Here is an 18,461-nt window from a genome sequence, read left to right as displayed (position 1 = left end):
TCGCATGAATGATCCAGATCTAAGGCTTATGTTCATGAAGAAATACTATCTTTAGAATTGTTTCTGTTGCTTAATTCATCTTTCCCCCTCTTTTGATCATAATGCCCCACACAGAGACCCTCTTACCTAGGAACTAGTCTGGATTCACCTGCCCCCTTGTGGTGTTCCTCTCCAAAAAGTTAATTGATTTCCGAAGTTTAGATTTGGTATTACCTAGCTTGAGACAAGAAACCTCATTATCCTTTTGTAGCAGTCTGGAGTTACAAAACTTCTCTTCTGTTTACCGCTGTCTAACATAAAAGATGGAAAGCATTTGTTCACTTTTTATTTAACTCACAGAGTACAAGAAGGAAATTGAACACTATAGAGAAATGAGTTAGTTGGAAAAAACGATGATGCTGAATTTTGTCCAGAAGCAGACTGATAAAGACATCTCAAAAGTTCTCATATAGCAACTTAAATCAAGTTGATTCCATGTCAGTGTCTCCTTTTTTCGTAAGTGGAAGAAGAGAGCAGACTGCTATTCTATTTAAATAGATGTCCTAAACCTTTCATCAAGAATGAATTTATAAATATAAAAATGAGTCAAATCCTATGTAACACATGAAAGTGTTTCATATAATGGACACAAATAGATGTTCGTTTTCCTCACTCAAAAAGGAATTCCTTCCTGTGTCACTGCATGCGGTTTTACCCCTTCAGTTGAAGTCAGTACAATTTGCACACAGATGTACACCACACGTTCCAAGGGTGAATTACCTAGCGACGAACTCGGCAGTATTTTGCAAGAAAAAGGATTTCAGATTTAGGCCTCTAATTAATAAAGAATAATAAAGATGTTTTCAAAAAGGGAGAAGGAAAAGAAATGTACTGTTGACATAAGCTATATCATTCTTAAAAGGAGGCGATGGATTAATGAATTATTACTGTTAGCAAGACCCCCGGTAAAAATTTAAAGATCGCTTTTCCTGTCAGTTAGCTGTAAAATATTTTTAGCAGAAAGGAGCTGTCTCTTTCTGTACTGTTCCACCCCCACCCCCATTCCCGCCCTCCACTCAAGCCTGGTTGGATTGAGTAATACTGATACTCTGTGCCATTTAAACATCCTGTCACCTCACCTGAGAGCTAAAAGAAAAGCAGCATGTGGGCTTTAATAAAGCAATTTGTAGGCCAATTTCCAAATGTCTAGTATCTACCGCTCCTTTGCAGTTTCTCTTACATTTGTTAACAGTTGACCTACTAACAGGTTCCCAGAAACAGGTCCAAACGTTGGCAGGCTTACCTCACCTCTTTGTCCTTCCAAAGTACATAAATGCTAAACTGTGTTCACAGTGAGGAAGGGAGAGTCATTCCAAGGAGACTTAAAAATCAAGACCCCTTCTGCTCTCCACCAAGTTACTGCCATCCTCTCCAAAGAAGAACGTTTCCTCAGTGTGCCCTGGGCATAATTTCTTCAGCCTGGATTAAACACAGGTGACTGAAAGTCTGCCTTATCGCCACAGGGCATTAGTCACTCTATAAAAGTTAAATTTATTATGAAATGCTTTGTTTGTGCTAACATATATCTTCTCTGGGAAGTTGGAAACAAAGGCATGTCCTTTAAGACTCCATATGGGGAAAACACATCCTCCTTTGGAATTTAACCTTAATTTGAACCAAGATCTGTGAAAGAAAAGCACTTTAGTGTATTGTTCCCTGGCTCCACCCTTCTAGCCCCTTATCTAAATGGAGTTACTGTTACTTCATGGTTTTCTTTTAACTCTTCCAATTCCAAACCTTGTTTTCTTGAGTTTAAAACTTACCTTAGAAGTGGCAAACAATTACACTTCTCTTTTAAGAAGGATTGGTTTATGTAATACATAATTCTGATATCCTTAAATTAATAAACATACGGCTATCACATGCTTATTCACCATCACTGTTTATTTGGTTGTTTTGAGGTGTGTTGCAGAGAATATTTTATTTCCAAAAAGTTAATTTACTACAAATCTTCTCAGATTCTCTCACTAGCAAACGTTGTCATATATGCATAGTTGATCCTTTATTAGCAGTAAAGAATAATTAGACCTAGGAAAAGTTTGCATTAGGAATGATGATGAGGTGCTGTTCGAAGACCAGTATTCAATCCTGCTTTCCTTCCATCTGTTTACAAGTTCTTGGCAATAATTTCTATGGATCTAAAAATCTGTTGATTCTCCACGGGCCCCTTTGCAAAGACAAAAGCAAAACCTCCATTGCTGCTCTCCCACTAAAACAGTGCAATTGTTTATAGCATCAGAGAAAGTATTTCAAGGGAAAATCTTTTAATTTGACATTTTAAAGAATATTGTTTATATAGATGCTAAAGTTTCTTTCATCACATCTACCAACAAACAAAATCCTCCTCTTTTTTGCCTTTTTTACATTACAGAAAAATCACAATCTAAGTTCAACCATAAGTTTAGATATTCATTCATTTTTAAAAAACCAAAATCTTAACATATACTTGTATTCAACCATTCTGAAAAGTGCTATCCTTGGCATTATTGAATTTGTTAAATTTTTTTAAGTACTGATACCTTTATTATAGCATAAAGCAGTATTTTAAACATTACTTCATTTTATGGTAAAAACATTTTTATGTACAACTGTAGAGAAATTCCTGTATATATAACTCCAACTTAAAAATGGTTTATAATTTGAAAGTCAATTGAATTATTTGATATGTAAATTGAAAAATATTTTTGCTATAAAAAACAGGAAAAATGAGAACATTTTACAGGCTTAGTTCAACAAGCTCATTTAAACCAAGCAGTAGCTGAATTATATACTTATAAATATGGCTTGAATTCTGAGATCAAGAAAAAATGTTGGCTTAATTTATCAGAATAGTTATTCTTAAAATTAAGTTGCATGAAGCAAAATTCCTATTACTCTTCTCTTGTATTCTTCATTTATGCCTGATTATTTTCTGTTGGCTAACCCATAACCCACAACAAGGTTTTAGCTGTTTCTTCCTAAAGGATAGGTACTATATATTTTTGATCTGTTTGATATAGGCACCTATTCCTACCCAAGTCATGAAACATTTTGGTTTATAACTAAAGCATGCCCAATATTTAGGCAATGCCATAATGTAGTAAATTTTAACCCACAGGCACATGTGGGCCATCAAACACCTTCCCCTGAATTTGTCAAATTTCTTAACAAAAAATTAATAGCTCAAAGCAAAGTATTTACAGATTCCTTAAGTACATATTTCATTTCCTAATAGTATATTTCATGTAATTATAACATTGAAATTACTTTGATAGACATGTTTTAGATGTGGAATATATACACAATACATTTAGGACATTAGGATATGTCATTAGTTATATCAAATCAGGGTTTCATTGCTTACCACCACAGCCACATCTACATGTATTGGTTCCACTCAAACCAACCCTCATCTAACAGTTGTTGAAGCTTAGTCTCTAACACTTGTTACCACATGATCACATACTACCATTATTTAAATTCATAATATGTATCAGATTTCTTCATGGAAATTATAAATTCACATGGAACAGTAATAAGTTGACAGCTTGATTACTTGGCCTTCAGACTTTAGCTCCTTGGTTCTCTTGGACTTTGCTCTGCACTAAATATGAATTTGATACAAACATTCTTAAAAGATGAAAGCCCTGTGCTTTTTGTTGCCTAAATTTTTCCAAGGATAATTTTGGAGGAGTATCTTCATGGTATATTTAGATGATTGCACAGGTGTATCATTTATTTATGGTCCTACCACAAGATAGTCATAGAAAGATCTTTCACAGGCATAAAAAACTCAAAATAATAGATGAGTAAGAGAAGAAGTGAAGATAATTAAGTTCAAGGGTAAAAAAACAGATCTTAACCAGAATCAAACAAAGAATTAAAAATATGGGCTTTACTTGTGGCACGAGGAGACAATTTAGCAATAACTGAAATAAGGAAGCAAAAGAAAGTGCAGAGGAAAAAAAAAAAAAAAAGATGACTCCAACCAGCCACATATATCAATGTTGGTAAGTCACAAAGTATTTGCAAAATTGAATTTAAAAAAAAAGAGGTCGTGTGTGTGTGTGTGTGTGTGTGTTTAAATGTTTATTTTCATCTGCTTGAAAGAGTGACAGAGAGAGAAATCTTCATACACTGGCTCGCTGCCCAAATGCCCACAACAGCCATGTCAGAGCTAGGCTGAAATCACGAGCCAGGAACTTCATCCAAGTCTCCCACATGTCAGTAGAAGCCTAGGCACTTAAACCACCATCTGCTGCTCATCACTGCCTCCCAGAAATCAGCAGGAAGCTGGATTGGAAGCAGCGTAGCAAGGCATCTCAAGTGCGCCATAATGCCTACCTTGTGTTTGCATATTCATAAGAACGCAGACATGAGTGATCTTCACATGTTAAAGATATAAGGATGTTTCAAAATAATTACAGTAATAAGAAACTGAGTTTTATTGACTCTAGCAATATCATTTAACCACCAGCCATATAATTAGATACAACTGTGTTAGAATAAAGTGGAAATAAATAAATTTCTTCATGCTTCATTTTTATTAATTCTGATTAATTCTCATATGAGACCTTAAAATAGTTAGCTAAATCAAAATAGTCCTCATCCCATGAGACCTCAATATGACAGAGTCATAAGAAGTATAGATAATAAAATGTGGAAATGAGAGGGAGAGGATAAGAAATCCAATTGTAAAACAGCTAAACCTTGTAAATATATTAATCATTTGATACTTTGTAAATCTAGTACAACATTTCCTCTTACAGTAAGTGTTTCTATTCTGGTTATACTTGTAAGTCCTCAAAAAAGTTTCTACTCTAATTATATTTAAAAGTCATTAGTAAAAAAAAAAAAGTCATTAGAGTTTTTTCTAAAAGAATATCTTACAGAGAGGATTGAAAGAGATACTGGAGGCGGGGTTATTGATTGCATTTATTGATAATTCAGGCAAAATCCTACCTGGTGCCTGCGATACAAAGTTGAACAAGACAGTCTCTGACCTCATGGGAATCAGTCCAGGAGGAATAACATAGCTGTAAGTAATTATAATATGGTAGGGGCCATAACAGAGAGAGGCCCAGAACATTTTGGCAGAATAGATGAAAAGGCACCATACTGTGTCTGTGAGATTGTGGAATGCTTCCCAAAGGAGATAATGTTTGCGATGAGTGCCTTTGGGACTGGCAATTAAGAAATCCTTGGTGACTTTAATGAGAATTATTTCTACTTTAAGAAGGGACAAAATCCAGATTGCAGTGTACTAAGAGATGATGAAAAATGAGTAAGTGGAGACAGTGAATATAGACTATCTTCCCAGAAAATCACTTTCTAACTGTTCTTACTTACTGCCTCTGAAAAGATTTAATAAGGAATTTCAGGTGCATAGCACAATTAAGTGCTATTGATAGTCATGGATTTCTTTTACCTGGGTGTTAGTGAATAATTGCATTCTACTTGTAAAAGCTTAATAACAGGAATCCTTCCAGAAAGAGCCTTAGCGCTGGAAGGAGGGGTATAGCTACAATTTTGCGTTACAGATGGGTTTGATTCTCAATCCCTTTCCTGTGCTGGAGCTTCCTGTTCTCAATTGCTAAGTATACACAGATGAAGCTTTCTCCCCCCCTCCCTTCTCTCATCATTCTACTTTTTCCTCATACCTCTAACCACATCTCCCCAAGTGATACAAGTATTTTAGTATCTACACATTATCTTTCCAATGATTTTTATTACCTAAGGAAACTACAAATTTCTCAGAGCATTCAGGGCCCTCCAGAATTTGTTCCAGTCCACTTTGTGTGACCTTTATCTTTATCTTTCTTTATGAGACATTCTCTTTCATGCTTCAGCTTCACATTTTCCTCTGTGCTCCCTGAACTCTGTAGCTTCCAATTCCCCGCACTATTACTGCCACCTTGAATTGTGCCCTACCTGAAACCTCATATCTAAATCCTATCTGGCATTTATGGTCTTGCTCAGTTGTCATATATCCTGTAAGAGTATTTTTTCATCTTTATACATTTAAATAACTTTTCTTTTTGACTCTTTGTATTTTATATGTGCCTGCTTTTTGCCATTCAATCATTCAAAAACCTATATTGAGTCCCTACTAGATGCCAGGAATGGAAATGTCCATTATCTACCTTTTCCCTTAGGTATTCATGTTTGCTCTCATCAGTCCTACCTGTACATGTGCTGAGATTAAGGATCATCTACTCTCACTCTGTAAATATCTATTGCAATGCTTTACACATAGTAAGTGTTCAATAAATGTATTGAATATGTTAATGAATAAATTAAGCTCAAATGAACATCTCGGGAATTTGGTAAGGCAAAAATAATACCTAAATCTTCCATCCTCTGTGCCATGGGTTTCTCTCCTACTATTATCTATAAGATACCATTTGAGGGCCGGCGCCGCGGCTCACTAGGCTAATCCTCCGCCTTGCGGCGCCGGCACACCGGGTTCTAGTCCCGGTTGGGGCGCCGGATTCTGTCCCGGTTGCCCTTCTTCCAGGCCAGCTCTCTGCTGTGGCCAGGGAGTGCAGTGGAGGATGGCCCAGGTGCTTGGGCCCTGCACCCCATGGGAGACCAGGAAAAGCACCTGGCTCCTGGCTCCTGGCTCCTGCCATCGGATCAGCGCGGTGCGCCGGCCGCGGTGGCCATTGGAGGGTGAACCAACGGCAAAGGAAGACCTTTCTCTCTGTCTCTCTCTCTCACTGTCCACTCTGCCTGTCAAAAAAATAAATAAATTAAAAAAAAAGATACCATTTGATACATCTTCAGTTTAAGTGTCTTAAAACAGCATTAAAATATCTTTCCTTTCTAAGAGAGTCTTCCATTTTGGACATTATCTAATTTAAACTGTATAAACTGAATTTATTCGGTTAGACTATTCTCTGTCCCTAGTTCTATTCATGCTACTGAAAGATTCTGCAAGTAATAGTATTTTTTTTTTTTTTGACAGGCAGAGTGGATAGTGAGAGAGAGAGAGAGAGAGAAAGGTCTTCCTTTTGCTGTTGGTTCACCCTCCAATGGCTGCCGCGCTGCAGCCAGTGCACCACGCTGATCCGAAGGCAGGAGCCAGGTGCTTCTCCTAGTCTCCCATGGGGTGCAGGGCCCAAGCACTTGGGCCATCTTCCACTGCACTCCCTGGCCACAGCAGAGAGCTGACCTGAAAGAGGGGCAACCGGGACAGAACCCGGTGTGCCGGCGTCACAGGCGGAGGATTAGTCTATTGAGCCGCGGCGCTGGCCGCAAGTAGTAGTATTAAACCTTTCTACTTTACCTCCATTATGACCTCACTTGGCTGATGACCATACTACAATACTACAACTTCCCTCTAAAAAGTTTCACTCAACCCCAGTGACTTCCTTTTTTCAATCCATATTACATGTCTTACCTTTGAACATAGATTCAGATTATATTTTTTCAAATTTCTCTTCTTCCAATAGATAATATAAGATTGTTTAAGTTTTAACACACTTGCATTTCTTCTATAAACTTCATCTTCTTACTATTAGTCTTCAATATTTTGCTTAAAATATCTTTCAACTCTAGAACATTCTACTTTCTTTATTTCTACCAGCAGTCTACCATCACTGGAGCTTTCTACAAGCCAGTTTAAAATCCCTTTTCAAGAGAATATTTCATTAATGCAGATTTGTGTACCCCTAAATTTTTCCTATATATTGTTCAATTACTTTATTAACTTGAATCAAATATGTATTCATGCAACTTTTCTTTCTAAGAGAGTCTTCCGTTTTGGACATTATCTAATTCAAACTGTATAAACTCCAATATAAATCCTGTAAATTAAGCAGTATTCTAAGTGTGAAGGTTTGCTCTTCATAGTGATATTAATCTGTGGTTTTCTGCCCTTTAGGTAAAACAGCCTTACTAGATTAAACAATATAAAGATCTTCAACTCTTCTAGAATTATAATACATAACCAGATGATCTTTATTGACTAACCAACCAAAGTTTAGAGAAAAATAAATGCTATGGTAACCATGACCACAAATATATGCCAACTCATATATAAAATATGAGTAAGAAAGTGATTTGAGGCTTGAACATAGGTAATTAAGAGAATCTCATAGTACTCACCAAGACTTTTGGGTTAGGGACTCAAGGTTAGAATATAACAAGAAAATATCTTTTGCTGCTTCGGCTATAACAAAATCACTAGAAGCAGATTAGTTCACTCACAGAGTGTAACTATGAAACTTGGACAAAACACAAAACAAAACTAAGTCTGAAATCTCTGGAGAATAACCAGTGCAGCCAGGACCCGAGGGGCCAAGATCCTGGAGGGACCCTGAGTCCCGCATTCACAGCTGTGTTCTCCCCGTGGGGTGTTTGCTGATTCAGGGCCTGGGCATAGACGCCTAACCAATACAGCATTCTTGAGTTGGTGGCAGTTTCACTGGGCTGAGGAAACCAAAAAGTGGAATTAAAGTTTAAAGTAAGCAACTATGCCTGCAGAGGCCAAGATCCAGAGAAAAGTAGACAGCTGAGAAAAACATTTTATGTTCACTTTTCCTCAAAGCATTTTCTGACCTCCAAGAAGCTAGACTCAAGGCCCAGAGAAACCAAGTGAAAAATCCTGGCTAAGAAGATAAAAAGCTGAGATAACTCATCAGTTCCATCATACTGGGGAGACAGAGATTGGACTGCAAATCTCACCAAAGAGGAGCCCCTAAAGTTTTGATTCAGATCCTGGAAAAGCTGTATCGAAGGAATACGGACAAATTGTAAATAGACCAGCCTCCACTATATCAAAGTGATCTTCCCAAACTCTGTCATTAAAGAAGAAAAATGTTTACATCTCTGTAGAAGAGGACAGTATCAGCTAGAACCCCTACTATTTTTCATGCTCAATATATAACACTCAATTATAAACTAGCCGAGATGCTAGGAAATAAAGCTCAATGACCAAAACCAAGAGGGAAAAAAACAAACAAGAAAATACGACCAGACTCACCAGGGATTCAGATGTGGCAGATATCAGACATGGGCTTCATAGTTTTTATCATCAAATATATTCAAGAGAATTTATTTTAAAATGGCAATTTTGAAAAAGAAAAAGAATTAAGTGTGAGCCTAGGAACAGAAAAACATAAGAACTATAATTAAGAATTCAATAGATGGTTTTCCTAGCATATTAGACCCAGCAGAAAAGTAGATTCAGTAACTGAAAGGGAGGCTAACATGAAATACTCAAATTGAAAAAGAGAAAACAAAAGATAGAAAATCTACCAAATACCCTAAAATATGTTGAACATGGCAAAAAGTTTAACATGTGTGTAACTGGAATCTCAGGACAGATGAAGAAACAGGATGGAATCAATATTTAAAGATATATTGACCAAGAATTGTCCAAAACAAGGGTGGGAATTTGCAGGGCAATTAAGTTGCCAACTGGGACACTTGCATTCCATATCAGAGTGCCTAGGTTGAAGAGCCAGGCCGAGTTTCCAATCCAGTTTCCTGCTGATGCCCATCCTAGGGGACAGGAGTGATAGCTCAAGTACTTGGGTCCCTGCCACCCCCATGGGAAACCCAGATGGTGTTCCTAGCTCCTGGCTTTGACTGGACCCAGCCCCCCACCCTATCTTGGCTATTGCAGGCATTTGGCTCTTTGTGTGTGAGTGTGTGTGTACGTGCACGCATGCATTCATGCATGTGTCCCTTTAAAATAAATATAAAGAATAAATTTTAAAATTGCAAACAGTGACCAGTGTTGTGATGTACCCAGTTAAACGTCAGCCTGAAATGCAAGCATCTCGTATGGGCACTGGTTAGAGACCTGGCTGCTCCACTTTCAATCCAGCTCCCTGCTAATGTGCCTGGTAATGCACAGATAGATGGTACTTGGGCCCCTGCACCCATGTGGGATACCCAAAAGAAGCTCTGGCCTCCTGGCTTCAGCCTGGCACAAAGCCAGCCATTGTGGCAATTTGGGGAGTGAACCAGTAGATGGAAGATCTCTCTCTCACCCTCTCTGTTTCTCTCCTTCTCTCTGTGTAACTCTGCCTTTCAAATAAATAAAATCTCTTCTTTAAAAAATGTAAATAAAGAAGCAAAGAGATCTTCCAAAACTGAGCAATAATTTCATACCACTGAATTAAGAGGCTAAAAACTTAGGAAAACACACATAGATATATCACAGTAAAACTGCTTACAGAGCAAGTGCATAGATAAATGTTGAAAAACAACCAGATACACAGTTCTACCTCTACTTAAGACACAGAAAGCAAAAAGAAAATTCATGACTTAAGAATGAGAAAAAGGTGTTTATGCACAAAATTATATTTGTTTAGTCCTTCAGAGAGCTAAAGTGATGAGGCAACCTGGTAACCTAAATTCCAAAGAGGGATAAGCCCATCTGAGAAGAAATGAAACCCATGGTGGTAGTCACAAAGCTGAAGGAAACAAGGCATGAACAAAGCCTTCAAGGTGCATGTTGACAAGCACAACAGTGTAGAATCCCTGGGAGTCCCAAAGTAAAGGGGAAGTTTGCCCACCCGTATCAACACTTTGATAATCCTCCACTGAGTGCTAGTGAGAAATACTGAGAGAGCCCCTCTCCTATGGCAGATCTGTGCAGAAATTGCCAAAGTGTGGGCAGAGCAGGAATACCTGGAGAATCTCATTCAAGTTCCAGGCCCCTTTTGAGTACAGGGGTGGCATGGCCACCACTAGGAGCAAATATGTGGCTATGGACAGGTAGAAAAACTATACTCTGGGCCCTCCATTTATTTGAAGCAAAAAGCATCTACCAAGCAGGGAGAGACAAAAATAAATCTTCCCATATCCTGGATCTGACCCTACTTTGACCAGAAACAATAGCTGTATGCCACTGAGAGAGGAGCAGGAATCATCCCACGCCCTAAGGCTAGGCAATGTTTTGGTTGAGACTTGAGAAGGTCTTGCAAACTCACACATACAGAAGACACCCTACAAATGCAAGGCAGGATTTGGAGGAAGGGGCAGGGAACTTGCGTGTATCCTACACTCCACCCTGGATAGGAGGGCCTACCAGTGGAGAAGGCCAGGGTGCCCAGGACTCGTCTAAGACTGAAAAAATCCCTCCCCTTCAGAAGCCTTGCATCTTTTTCTTTCTTTCTTTTTTTTTTTTTTTTTTTTTTTTACAAGCAGAGTGGATAGTGAGAGAGAGAGAGAGAGAGAGAGAAAGGTCTTCCTTTGCCGTTGGTTCACCCTCCAATGGCCGCCGCGGCCAGCGCGCTGCGGCCGGCGCACCGCTCTGAACCGATGGCAGGAGCCAGGTACTTCTCCTGGTTTCCCATGGGGTGCAGGGCCCAAGCACTTGGGCTGTCCTCCACTGCACTCCCTGGCCACAGCAGAGAGCTGGCCTGGAAGAGGGGCAACCGGGACAGAATCCGGCGCCCCGACCAGGGCTGGAACCTGGTGTGCCAGCACTGCAAGGCAGAGGATTAGCCTAGTGAGCCGCGGTGCCGGCTGGAAGCCTTGCATCTTAGCAGGTAACAGCCATGCAATGTTGGGGGAGGAGCAAGAAAAAAATAGAGACCCTTATTCTGCAAGTATGAAGAACCTGATCAATCTCAGAGTGAAACAGGGAAACTCAAAGAAACTCTGCAGCATTCCAAGCCTCACACCAAGTACAAAGTCGTGGCAGTCCAGCCCATCACTGAAGGAATTTCAAGTCTGTAGTCCACTTGAGATAGCTGGAGCAATGGTAAAAAGCAACACATCTCAAATGCTAACTATATTGACTCAAATCCCCACACTAATAGTGTGAAAGGGCAGGAGGAGCTGCTTTTTTTTTTTTTTTTTAAAGATTCATTTATTTATTTGAAAGGCAGAGTTACAGAGAGGCAGAGGCAGAGAAAGAGATTTTCCATCCGCTGACTCACTCCCCAGAAGACTGCAATGACCCGAGCTGCACCGATCTGAAGCCAGGAGTCAGGAGTTTCTTCCAGGTTTCCCATGCCAGTGCAGGAATCCAAGGACTTGGGCCATCTTCCCCGGCTTTCCCAGGCCACAGCAGAGAGCTGGGTCAGAAGTGGAGCAGCCGGGACTCAAACTGGCACCCTTATGGGATGCTGGCACTGAAGGCAGTGGCTTTACCCGCTGTGTCACAGTTCTGGCCCCAGGAGGGGCTTTTGATTTTATAAAATAAGGAACACTTTAAAAAGAAAAAGACCATGTGAAAAGGCAAAATAGTCCACAGAAACAGACCCAGAGATGACCCATAGGTTGGAACTAAGCTACCAGAGATGCAACAACACAAAAACCAGAATTAAAGCCTGGCATTTGGCACAGCAGTTAAGACCCCTGTTTTGGACACTCACTTCCCATATTGGACTGTTTGGATTTGAGTCCCAGCTCTACTTCTGATTCCAGCTTTCTGACACTGTGCACCCTGGGAGGCAGCAGTTAACAACTAATGACTTGGGTCCCTGATTCCCACATGAGATTTGTTAAGTTCCCAACTCCTGGCTTCCATGTGGAGAGAGTGAACCAGCAGATGAAGATTATCTATCTACCTCCTATCAGCTATCTATCTATCTATCTATCTATCTATCCATCCATCTATCACCTATCTATATCTATCTTTCATCTATCTATCTCTGCTTTCCAAATAAAATGAAAATAAATAAATACGAATTTTATGAAATGAAGTTGAAAGATATGTTACTTTCAAAGTAGTGGGAATGAGACTGACAGCTAACCGCAGAGAAACAGAAATCAGAAACATGAACTATAATCTTCAAGGGTTGAAAGTAAAAAATCAATAACCTGGAAAATGTCACAAGCAGAATGTCACTAAAATGAAATCCTAAAAGAAGACGGTTAGGCAAAAAGAAGATGATCCCTGAGGAAAGCATGATAATAAGTAATGAGAGCAGGGGCGGGGCTGTGGCGTATGCAGTAAAGCCACTGCCTGCAGTGCCCGCATCCCACATGGTGCTGATTCCAGTCCCGGCTGCTCCTCTTCTGATCCAGCTCTCTGCTATGCCCTGGGAAAGTAGAAGATGGCCCAAGTCCTTGGCCCCTGCACCCGAGTGGGAGACCTGGAAGAAGCTCCTGGCTCTTAGTTTTGGATCGGCCCAGCTCTGGCCATTGTGGCCATTTGGGGAATGACCCAGCAGATGGAAGACCTTTCTCTTTAACTCTGCCTTCCAAATAAATAAATAAATAAATCTTAAAAAGAACAAGGGGGGTGGGGAGAGGATGAAGAGGGGAGAGGAGGAGGAGGAGAAGAAGAATAAATAATAATAATGAGAGCATCAGAAATGGTAAATATGCAAGATAAGACAAATAAATATGGATTGTTGTTTTAACAATAATAAACATGAAATCAAAAGTTAATTTTTTCAAAGCAAATTGAAGTTGGATGGCCATAGCAGAGTCAATAAAGCACACATTTGAAGGAAATGTTTCTTCAAGTGGTCACCTAGTCTACGCTTGAGTGTTCAATGTTGAGAACTCACTCTTTCCTGAGGTAGCTTGCTCAATCTATAAACATGTGACAAATGACTTTATATGAGCTGTTGTGGGGAGCAACTCGGACTAGACTAAGTTACTGGAATTAGGACTTATTCTATGCATCTGCTCTCCCACAATATGGCGCTGGGAGAGGAGAAAACAGCTTCTACACAGCTGCCTCTCACCAACTTGACAAGCTGCAGGACCTGCTCCTGATTGGAGGAGAGCAGCGTACTCGGCGTGTGGGTAGCAGAGTTGGGATTGGTGGAAGAGGACTATAAAGGAGGAGAGAGACAACATGCACCAGGAACATCTAAGAGGAACATCTAAGGGGAACACCTGTGCAGCCCCCGAGAGAGCCGGCCGGCGGTGTGCCGCTCCCCTGCGGAAGTGGGGAAAGTGGCCAGGGGGAACCGCCCTTCCACGGAGGTGGAAGGGACAGTAGCCAACCCGGGAAGAACCAGCAGCAAACCCGGGGAGGGCCGAGCAGACAAAAGAACAGCGCAGGGTCCTGTGTCGTTCCTCCGCGAAGACGGGGAGCGACAAGCTGTAATCTATAATCCTGTCATTCCTACTCTCTGGCACTAATTCTGCCCTTTGTAATTACTTATAATAAATAATACTAGTCTCTTTTGCATATGCTTGAAATAACTATAATATCCTCCATTGCAGCAAAAATGTTTTATTTTGTGGCCAAACACTCTCAATCTAAACTACCCTTCACAAAGCATGGTTTAGTTCTAATTCATGTCCAGAATCTTTTAAATGCACCTCACTTTCTCTATATTTCTCAAAGAATAGCGCCTGACACATAAAACAAGATTCTAAAGTGACCATTCCTTCTTACTTACTCCATTCTATGTATGTGGCTTAAGAGAGTATCATCTTTTCTAAGGGAAAGGAATTCATGCATTTATTCATAGATAATTTTTGACTTTTACCTCTGTGGAAACTGTGACTTCAAGAGGCTAGAAATGATCTGCATCTACTGAAAGCTATTATTAGAAATGTTATGGTTGGACATTCAGCACAGCATTGACTGTTTCCTGTATCAAAGTGCCTGGATTTGAGTCTTGGCTCTACTCCCACTTCCAGCTACCTGCCAATGCATACCTGGGAGGGAGCAGGTTATGGCCCAAGTACTTGGGTCTCTACCACCCACATAGGAGACCCAATTTCCTAGAGCTTGGTTTCAGCATGGCCCAGCCCCAGCTATTGCAACCTTTTATAGAGTGAATCAGTGAATAGGAGATCTCTATCTCTCTGCCTTTCAAATAAAAATTAAAGTTAAAAAAAAAGAAACATTAGGCTAAAAATAGTATGGAGTAGAATTGGCCAAAGAGCATACAGAGGCTATTTTAACATGGTGGGCAGTAGTGTAGACTAGAATTGTGACCTTTGGAATGTCAAGGAAGGAGAGGTTGGGGATAATGGAGATTATTGACAGGGCATATTAATTAATCGCAGGATGTGTAGGCAGTAAGAGGGATAAGTCAATGTCCCTATGACTTTTCAAGCCTGAGTGACTAAGTGAATGAGAAAAATATAGAAGTCAGGAAGGGTGCCTTGTTACTAAGAGAAATGTGTTGTTTTAATTAAGTTTGTTGAATATTCATGGAATACCTTATAGACAGGTATAGAAATAAGATGGGAGTTTTTGTTAAAAGACAGGGGTGAACTTTTAGCTTGTTATGTGATAGCTCAAGTTGTGAAACAAAGGAACAAAGGGCCTGTCAATGTCCTTTAACCAAAGACCATCAGGAGCATACCTATAGTTGAACAAGTTTGTTTTATTGCCTGTTGCAAATAAGGGAGACCACACACCATGGAATCCGTGTGGCATTTCAGTGAGAGGATGTGAGAAAGAACTTCTTATAGGGTTGGGGCTTAGGTGATTTGGGGGAGGGTTCAAGAAAGTGAAACTTTGCATTGGAAGCTGTCAGATCCAAGGAGTAATTCTATGATTGGGTTTCCTAATAATTTTATCTAGAAGGAGGGAAGAGGAGAACAAAGCCAACGCTGTCATTTGTAAAGAAGCAACAGTGACTCCCGTTTGCTGGGCTGGGGGAAGGTTTGCTGTGTGTGTGGCTTGCATAGTGACCTTGTTTCTTCCATGCCTAGTCAAAATTGCAAAGTGATCCTGTTTTTATCTCATTTATCTATGGCTATATAGCTGCCTTATCTAATATTGGTGTTTGGTTAAATTGTTCAGTGAGTATGTTTGTTCCAGAGAGGAAGCCTAACTGAAGGGATATTGGTATACAAATAGAAATGTTGAGTTAGAATATAAGGTGAATGAAAGAGTCAATGACAAGTAAAATCTCTCTCTCTCTCTCTCTCTCTCTCCCTCTCCCTCTCCCTCTCTCTCTCTCTCTCTCTCTCTCACTCTTTTCCTTTCTAGTGAAGTTACAAACAGGCTCATCTGCCAGGGTTTAAGAAAAAGGGAGATGAAGAATCCCGGAGAAGGTTTAGGTCATCTGAGAAGCTGTTCAGTGAATCAACAAAAAGATGCATTTTCCATAAAGTCATCTATCTTATTAGAGAACAAAATGCAACTATTGCTGAAAATCATGAATTTATAATTATCTGGAGGAGAGAGATTTTACTTCTTTGTCAAAACAAAACAGATGGGTTACTATCTTTTTATATAAAAATGGTACCAACAAACCTAGTATTGGAATACTCCTGCTAGGCTAAATATTATTTGATATGAATAAGCTGCAACCATTATTTTGACTTTTGGACTGTGTCTCCCAGAGCAGGGGAAAAACAATCATGCTACTTTCAAAAGCTAAGCAAAACGTCAACGGGTAACAGCCACACAGAAGACTGACTTCCAAAGTATCCGAAGCAAAGAAAATGAATGCTTCCACCCACTCCTCCTTGAATTCTGTGTTTATGTGCACGGAATAACTGGATGCTCGCTCACTCCCGGCATTAGGTGTGATTGAGAGATAACTCACTCAGCGGCCGCAGCAGCAGTTTCTGTGCATGCTGCAGCCCATGCTCTTCCGAGCATCAAAAGGAGATGAAGCCTGATTAACCATTTTGAAATCTATCGGATGAGGAGAAGTCCTTACAAAACAACTTTTATACGCTTTAATTAAAAACGTGTTCCGGCAGCTCAGAGCTGAATGGGCTTCAGGGGGGAGCAGGGCTGAGCCCGTTGCTATGACGACACCAAATCTTTTCACGCCTGGCCCTGCCTCAGTGCGCTCTGTCTAGCCCTCTCCAGCCACTAATTTGCCTCTGTCCCATGTCTCACTCCCTGGGTCCCCTGGCCGGTCAGTCTGCCCTGGATCCGACACCTGCAGCTTCAGCTGTGGTGCTCCTCTTTCCCTCTACCTCGCTCCTCTTCTCTCTTAGGTTTCCCTGGAAATCTCCCTTATCTGTTGCTCTTGAAAACAAATTATATTCCTAAGTTAAAACACTTCTACAAACTTTTTTTTTTTGGGGGGGGGTCAAGGCATGGTAATCAAAATTTATTAGCCCTCATGACAAGTACAATTTTAAGGGCCTTGGGTGTGGTCTCTTGGGAAGAATCTCAGCACTTCTATATGTACATATATTTCAGGTGGAGTGCTGGCTGCTTTACCACTCTTTCTGTTGCTAACGATAAGACTGAAATAGGAAAGGCCCTGTTCCACTCTGCTAATTTGCACTTATTATTAAAATCTTAGGTTGTTCCATAAACAGCATCATCTAGTAACGATTGTAAAGTGATGAAGGGCTCTAAAATACAAGCATGTGTTTAACACAAACCACCATAAACAGCAAACCTTACTTTAAATATTTTTAAAGTTGTGTTCATTATAAAGGGAATTGAGTAGAACTCAAAATTGTCATTTGTTGTATCAACAACAAGAATCAAGAGTTGGGTAGAGTTGGCCCTCTTGAGACCCAGTAGCCAACTTGAGGGAAGCTGACATCTTTCCAGTCACTGGATTGATATAGACACAACCTCTTAATGTTACTCTTTGAGTTATCAGAAGCCTTACAACCTTTTATGACAATTTTGATTTTCCCTTTCAGCTATCCGATTTTAGAACATGAGATAGGTGAATGAAATGCATTGAAGACCATTCCCAGCATCTCTCATTTCCTCTCCCTACTCACTCAACTCACAATCTGGTCTTGCTATAATTATGTTTGGAAAGTGAACTGCTTGCCGCTTTAAATTAGTGTTTCCATTCTAACTGCCTGACTCAGTAAGATATTGTAACTTAAGAAACAGGTGTAGTCTGAGGAGCTAATCCTTGGCATGGCATGGCTCAGCGGTCACTATACAGAGAGTGAGCAAATTGTTTAACCTGTTGGGAACCCAGAATCCCATTCTGAGTCTGAGATTCCAGACACAAGTTTCATAATGAACTCCTTTGGTACAAAACTCTAATGTAATATATTCCTGATAGTCCACAAGTCTAAGTAACAAATACTCTGAAAATTTTCCAGTATTTCTTTTCTTCTAAATCCCCCAACTGGTTTCTAAACTTTTTTCCTTTAAGTTAAAAAGTTACCAAATTTAAAAAAGTTGATGTCCTATGACTTCTCACCATAAATCATACATAAAAGGTAAAGAGGTGGCACAGCCTAGCATGTGGGTTTCAGCTCACAAATGGACCAAGTCTCCTGAATAATGCTGGTTTCATTCAAAGGAGTTTGAGGTTTAACTTTGTTTTTCCCCTCTCAGTGTTTAGCACACAAAATCAAATGCTTTTATATGTTAAAGGTGTTTTCCTTTCTGGAGTACTTAATTTGGATGTTTTGGAAGAGAACTCAAGAAAGCAGTGTGTATCACTTTGCTGAATAAATTAAAGAGGCAAGCATACAGGTTTCTGAAACAGATTTGAGACTTAATAAAAACGGATACTTGAAGAGGCATACTTAAAATGCAAAGTAATTTTACCTAATTATTAGAGAAAGCATTCAGTTTACAAAATGTTCTACACCGTGAATATAGAGCTTTT

At 39.9% G+C, this 18,461-nt stretch overlaps 2 long non-coding RNA genes across 11 annotated transcripts in view; one reads left to right on the top strand and one right to left on the bottom strand.

The window, feature by feature from the left end:
• Positions 1 to 13,177, bottom strand: part of LOC149123001 (uncharacterized) — a 46,115-nt gene extending 32,938 nt beyond the window's left edge. For 2 of the 9 annotated variants that reach the window (XR_016217377.1, XR_016217381.1), the window contains exons 1-2: positions 1,283 to 13,177; positions 127 to 217 (exon numbers count right to left, since the gene is read on the bottom strand). This is a non-coding gene — a long non-coding RNA (uncharacterized LOC149123001). The remainder of the gene's footprint in view (positions 1 to 126; positions 218 to 1,282) is intronic. The other 7 variants (XR_016217380.1, XR_016217379.1, XR_016217378.1 and 4 more) reach the window with 6 other exon arrangements.
• Positions 1 to 18,461, top strand: part of LOC149122999 (uncharacterized) — a 32,959-nt gene that overhangs the window by 5,063 nt on the left and 9,435 nt on the right. Inside the window, exon 2 of one of the 2 annotated variants that reach the window (XR_016217385.1) lies at positions 15,896 to 18,390. The exons of the other annotated variant lie outside the window; for it this stretch is intronic. This is a non-coding gene — a long non-coding RNA (uncharacterized LOC149122999). Of the gene's footprint in view, positions 1 to 15,895; positions 18,391 to 18,461 lie in introns of those variants that run through there. 2 annotated transcript variants of the gene reach the window in all.

This window comes from Oryctolagus cuniculus, chromosome 12 (assembly GCF_051225735.1).
Source record: "Oryctolagus cuniculus isolate XC-2025 breed Fujian yellow rabbit chromosome 12, ASM5122573v1, whole genome shotgun sequence".
Taxonomy (NCBI): domain Eukaryota; kingdom Metazoa; phylum Chordata; class Mammalia; order Lagomorpha; family Leporidae; genus Oryctolagus; species Oryctolagus cuniculus.
This window is presented reverse-complemented; position numbering and strand designations above follow the sequence as displayed.